Source organism: Gossypium raimondii, chromosome 1, assembly GCF_025698545.1.
Source record: "Gossypium raimondii isolate GPD5lz chromosome 1, ASM2569854v1, whole genome shotgun sequence".
Taxonomy (NCBI): domain Eukaryota; kingdom Viridiplantae; phylum Streptophyta; class Magnoliopsida; order Malvales; family Malvaceae; genus Gossypium; species Gossypium raimondii.
Window position 1 is genome coordinate 10480323 of NC_068565.1, and position 6000 is coordinate 10486322.

General features: G+C 32.5%; 1 non-coding gene across 8 annotated transcripts; it reads left to right on the top strand.

The window, feature by feature from the left end:
* Nucleotides 1-1312: 1312 nt before the first annotated feature.
* Nucleotides 1313-5357, top strand: LOC105766329 (uncharacterized). Of its 8 annotated transcripts, XR_008196285.1 has the most exons (8): nucleotides 1313-1542; nucleotides 1689-1883; nucleotides 1974-2326; nucleotides 3004-3048; nucleotides 3905-4441; nucleotides 4540-4653; nucleotides 4760-4828; nucleotides 4932-5357. It is a non-coding gene; the product is annotated as an uncharacterized LOC105766329 (transcript). The 8 variants fall into 8 exon arrangements; XR_008196286.1 differs by having other exon boundaries at nucleotides 1974-4026; nucleotides 4310-4441; XR_008196283.1 differs by having other exon boundaries at nucleotides 1974-3048.
* Nucleotides 5358-6000: the final 643 nt, after the last annotated feature.

Genomic DNA, 6000 nt, shown 5'->3' on the forward strand with positions numbered 1-6000 from the left:
AGAGATTTAGGGTCAGGTTAGGGTTTAGGGATTAGGGATTTAGGGTCAGGTTAGGGTTTAGGATTTAGATTAATTAGTGTTTTTTAATTTATATATTAAATAAGGTTTAGGGGTTAGGGGTTAAGAGTTAGTGATTTAGGGTTTAGAGATTTGGAGTCAAGTTAGGGTTTAGGGTTTAGATTAATTAATATTTTTTAATTTATATACTAAATAAGTTCTTATATAATTGTAAAAGAGATAATAATCAATTGATATGCAATATACAATAATTGAATATAAAAAATTATAAAATATGCGAGCTTTAGCGGCGTTTATAGCAAAAACGCCGCTAATATGTATTAGAATTTTTCAAAACGGTGTCGTTTTATTACAATAATTTAATTTATTAGTGGCGTTTCTTCTGTAAATGCGTGAAAATGTAACATTAGCAGTGTTTATGACTAAAAAATATTTAATCTAAACCATTTGATATATTTAAATATTAGATTTAAAAAAATTAATTAAAAAAATGTAACAAATTGATACAGATAGGTAACTATCTATTTTGGATATATAGGACCAAATTATAACAAATAAAATAAAATACAAAAACTAAAATCATTCCACATCGAACATCTAGAAAAATAATTATATTTTAGTTAGGAAGAAATATCTCTAATAAAATGGAGATTAGATCGAAATGAATAATATAAAATCATGATTAACGTCTCAATCTTTAATAGAAAATTGATATGTGAGAGATTAATTGCTTACATTGGATAATTCTAACTTAATAATTAATTACGACCATTTAATCATTTTTTCTTATTAAAATATATGATATTTATTTTAAGAGTACTTGATTTTTTAATAAAAATTCAATTTATAAAAATAAGAATTAATGTTTTATAAAATCACTTAAATAATAATTTTAATGACAAAATAAAAAAAATTTTAGCATAGCAAAACAAGACAAAACAAATGTCGTTTTATTCCAAATGAAATAATTTCAAAAATAATTTTATTTTAAAAATAGTGCCCTTTTAACATAGCATGTGTCATTTTATTCCAAATAAATTTTTTTTTGCGGCGTTATTTTTAAAAAACGCCACAAAAAATAATTTTATTTTAAAAAATAATGCCATTTTATATGCCAAAATACTGTCATTTTATTTTAAATAAAATAATTTTTTACGGCGTTTTTTTATAAAAACGCCACAAAAAAGTTTACTTTAAAAAAAATGGCGCCATTTATAAATTTTCCCGCTGAAATATTTCCCCCCTAAAATCCCTAATTTCCCCCTTGAAACCCTCAAATTTACAAACACACCGTCCTCTAAAACTTTTAACTCCATGCCCATTGCTATTTTTGCTTCTTCCCTATATATTTTTTTTCTGATGAGACTCTTAATCTTTACATACAGCTGTGTGTGTGTGTTTTTTTCGTTTCTATTTTAAATCTTACAGGCAAAGAAGGTATTCAACCAAGACATGTTTTTCAAGAAGACCGTCAAATATGTTGGAGAGCCAATGACCCACTTGGAATCCATTGCTTCCTCTGCGGTATTTCTTCCTCCCGGGTGCTGCTCTTCGTAAATCAAAGTTAATGAAGATTTACGAAGATTTCTTCGTTTTCGTTGATTATATCTTTGAATGCAGATTCATAATTAAATAACTTCGTTTTCGTTGATTATATCGTTGAAGAGCAGCTGAAGAAAAGCCTGTCTTCTGTTCAAATAAATGGAGGTGAAACTTTAAATGTGCAGCACAATAAGAGCTCTGCTTCTGTTCAAATAAATGGAGGTGAAACTGTAAATGTTGGAGTGGAGGTAGCTAATTCGGAAGTAGAATACATTGAATATGAGAACTTGAGTGATCTAGAAGATGTTGATACATGTCTTAAGGTATAATTTACTTTCAGTTTACACTTCAATTTCTAATATTTGGTGTAATATTTGGGTAAACTGAATTGGCCTGCTTTGCATACTATGTAGACCCGAGTCCTATGATAGAAGAGGAAATCCATCTGATCCAAATGAGGCAGGGTTGTTTATGAATAGAAAATCCCAAGATGCTGCGGTTGGTGCTCTTGTACGGATGCTGAAGAAAGCCCCTCCACTTCGCCAAGACATCCCAAGTTCGATAAATTTTTCAAAAGCCTCGAGGCCAGAAATGTGGAATAACAACATCCAAGAGTAAAACCAGAACACAGAGGCTGTGACTGTCGAACATGATGCTTCTTCAATTATTACATCTTCTAGGCTTGTCGCATCAATGACAACGGCGGATGCATTAAAGGAACTTCAGAGTTACAAAGAGATGAAAAACTTGTTGCTTAGTGAAGGTGGTAAGTCTTGCATATCTGCCAATTTAACCTCTGGGGCTAAACATTCTGGCAAAGGTACATGAGAATGATCAACTTATTTGATATTGGTATAGTTGCACATATGTACAGCGCTGTGGTTTGAAAGACTACTACTACATGCTATACAGCTGAAGCCATTTTCCTCTTTTTGTGATCATAGGAGTATATATATACAATATATGTGTTTTTGGTTAAGATTTATGTTAACAACAGAAGGGTTATCTGTTGGCCCCGAACTTTGTAAAAAGCACTTTTGTCTCTGATCCTACATAACATAATTGCACATAATTTTAGATGTTGGGTAAGGGTTGCGCATGCTTTGATATACAGGCTTGCTGATGCTGTCATTTCTGTTATTTTGCTTTTCTCCTTTGTTTCCCCTCCCGCATATATATTTACCTGTTTTAGAAGGGTTTTTTTTGTAAAAGTTATATTTGAAGTATAATAACCTGATATATTTGGAAGATTATAATTCTATAGGCATAGTAATTTATTTGACCCTCCAATAACATTTTAGCTTTCAATTTGACTTTTTATACCCGAATATGCTGTAAGACTCCAATTCTTACTTGGTTATCTGACTAGAAATTAAGACTAGAGAATCGGGTGTCTTAGATTTAATTTGACTAGTGCATTTTGTTCCTTGTTCTAATGTGCAGGGGTGATTTGATCCCTCTTGTAGTTAAGTCCTTGAAGAATCCTAGGTATTATAAAGATACTCACTGAACATTTATAATTTACCATTATGGTGGGGGATTTTTACTGCAAACAAAGGGTCAAAATTTAAAGAAGATTGCATGAAAACCATATGGCAACGAGTGGACTGTGAGAGATCCTATAAAAGTGTGAGAGACGGATTCGTTTTTGTGATAAGGCAATAAAGAGAGTAGGTCCAAAGCCAGAAAAAGAAAAAAAAATGATGAGTAATTATTTCACCTATATACTCAACTCATTAATGATTATTTTGATGTATAATATTTTATAACTTTTTTTTCCTTATTTTATCTGGAAGGAAGTCCATTTTTTTTCCAGTCTTAATCAGGGTCCATGGCCCCTTGGTTAAATGGGAAATTTTCATTTTAGTCTCTCCTAAATATTAATATTGTAAATTTAAGCCTTTTACCCTTGGATAAATGGAAAAATTATATTTTTGGCTGCTCCTAAAATTTTTTAGCTTTAGCTCCCTCATACAAAGTTCATGGCTTCGTCCCTGTTCTGCAGAATACTGTACATGGAGTTTGTCTGAAAATAGAACAGCATAATTAGAAAGTCATTATATGCTTAATGTGCTAGTAATTTGTTGGTAAGTAGATGAAGTTTCTGTTTATTTGAACTTTGGTTTTACTTTATGCTAAATGTTGGTAGGGCATATACTAGTTGATGTACAGGCTCGTGACTGGTAGCATGCCCGCATTAGTCTACATGTATTATGTGCCTGTCAATTATTATACATGGTTTAATCAAAGCTCATAACCAGTTGATGTAAAAAATTCGTTTGATTATGCTGTGCTGGGTGGATCTTCTAAAATTGCTGCCATTCTTGTTACATATCCATTTCAGGTATGCATCCTTATAATTGGTGTGAAGTCTTTGTATAACCTCATTTTCTCTTCGTTGGCTGGTCATGATGCCTTATGAGGTGTGTGAAATTTTTTTTTCAAGTTATTCGAACTCGATCACAGGTAAACGAGAAGTTAAATCCTTTCATTTACAAATGCAAAGTACTATATTTTATCACAGTCTGTAATTTAAATCCCATTATTGAGTTTAGAGCCATGGTATTAGTCTAAGTAGAATGCGAATTCGAATTGAATTATGCAATGGAAAAGCTTTACATATTGTATTGCGAAAAGTCGTATATCCATAATTACACAACTCTTACATGTCTGCTTGAGATCTGGTTGATAATGTTTTATGGGAAGGACTTTATAAATTGTAACTGCTCACATTTTCTATTATTTACAGTTGTCGCTAATAAAAGAAGTTGGAACTAGTTTATCCATGTACTAGCACGTTTAAAGAATTAGAGCTATTGCATGTCTTGTTCCTATTGGACTCTGCATCTGGAACCCATGTGAGAGCTACAAAATGATAAAAGTAAAAGTTTGAAGTTTCAAATGTTTTCTGAATAAATGTATTGCCTTAGTACTATCTGTTGTGGCTAAATAGTAATATCCATGCAATTTGATTTATAGGTGTTGATGGTGGATTTGACAACAATGAACTAGAATATGAAGAAACTCACAAAATAGTCATTTTGCCTAGCTGCTTGAAATCTTCCTTTTCCATCTGTGGAGTTGCCTGAGAAGGTATGGATTGTCTCATTTTTTATTTTTAAATAATTTTAAAATCAGAAGTACATATTCTTCATCTTGGACAGTAACCTAGCTTGGTTATCCAATACGAATACTGTAGGTAAGGTTGGCAGTTGATGCTATTTTAATGGCTGAGGGTGCTGAACGGAAAGGGCATATGGGTATTAAGGTGATTTTTTTTAAGTGTTTCTAACTTTTTTTGAATAATTAAATTGGGGTTTTCTTTATCTGAAATATTGATCAATGTTTTGGCATTTGAATTTCATGATTAGGGTTTAACGAAGCTTCTAGCAGACAATGCGCCAAAGGCCATGAAGGAACAAAAATTAGAGAGCTATTTTGGCCGCAAGATTGCCACGTAGTTACTCAAAGAAGGCAGATGCTACTGAGGATTTGCAAGAAGCCATGGAGGTATTTTTCTTTGGTCAAACATGGAGTGATAAGTAAAGTTTTCTTTTGTTGTTTCACCACTACGGAAAATTAAGGTGCTATTGTTTTTATTCTTAGACTGGAAATAAGGAGGACATTGAAATAAGGTAGCCAAAATTTTGTCACCTGTCAGTAATAGATACTTGTAGAGTTCAATCGATTCAACGCCGCAAGAAAACGGAAGCGTATGTATAATAACTGTATTTGTAGTACTGATTTTTGTTATATAATAATGAAAGGAATATATGTTCTTTTCCCGTATAATGAAATTTATTTATTTATTGTTAGGAAATTTAATTGTTTATGTTAATTTATTTATTATAGGTGAATGTTGAAATTTATTACTATAATTTATTTTACTTTTATTGTTAATGAAAAGTAATACATTCAAAATAAAATTTGACCTTTCCATTTGTTGTTACAAAAATTTATTTAATAAAAAGCGGAATGACACTTTTCGCGGCGTTTGTGAAAAAAGAGCCGCTAAAAGTTATGATCTATAGCGGCATTCGTGAGAGAAGCGTCGCTAAAGGTCCTGATCTATAGCGGCGTTTATGGGAAAAGCGTCACTAAAGGTCTTGATCTATAGCGGTGTTTGTGGGAAAAGCGCCGTTAAAGGTCTTGATCTATAGCGGCGTTTGTAGAAAAAGCGTCGCTAAAGGTCCTAATCTATAGCGGCATTTGTGGGAAAAGCGTCGCTAAAGGTCCTGATCTATAGTGGCGTTTGTGGGAAAAGTGCCGCTAAAGATCCTGATCTATAGCGGCGTTTGTGGGAAAGCGCCGCTAAAGGTCTTGATCTATAGTGGCGTTTGTGAGAAAAGCGCCGCTAAAGGTCCTGATCTTTAGCGGCGTTTATTTCTAAAAACCCCGTTAAAGTTAGCGGCACTGTCATTAGCGGCGTTTTTTGCAGCC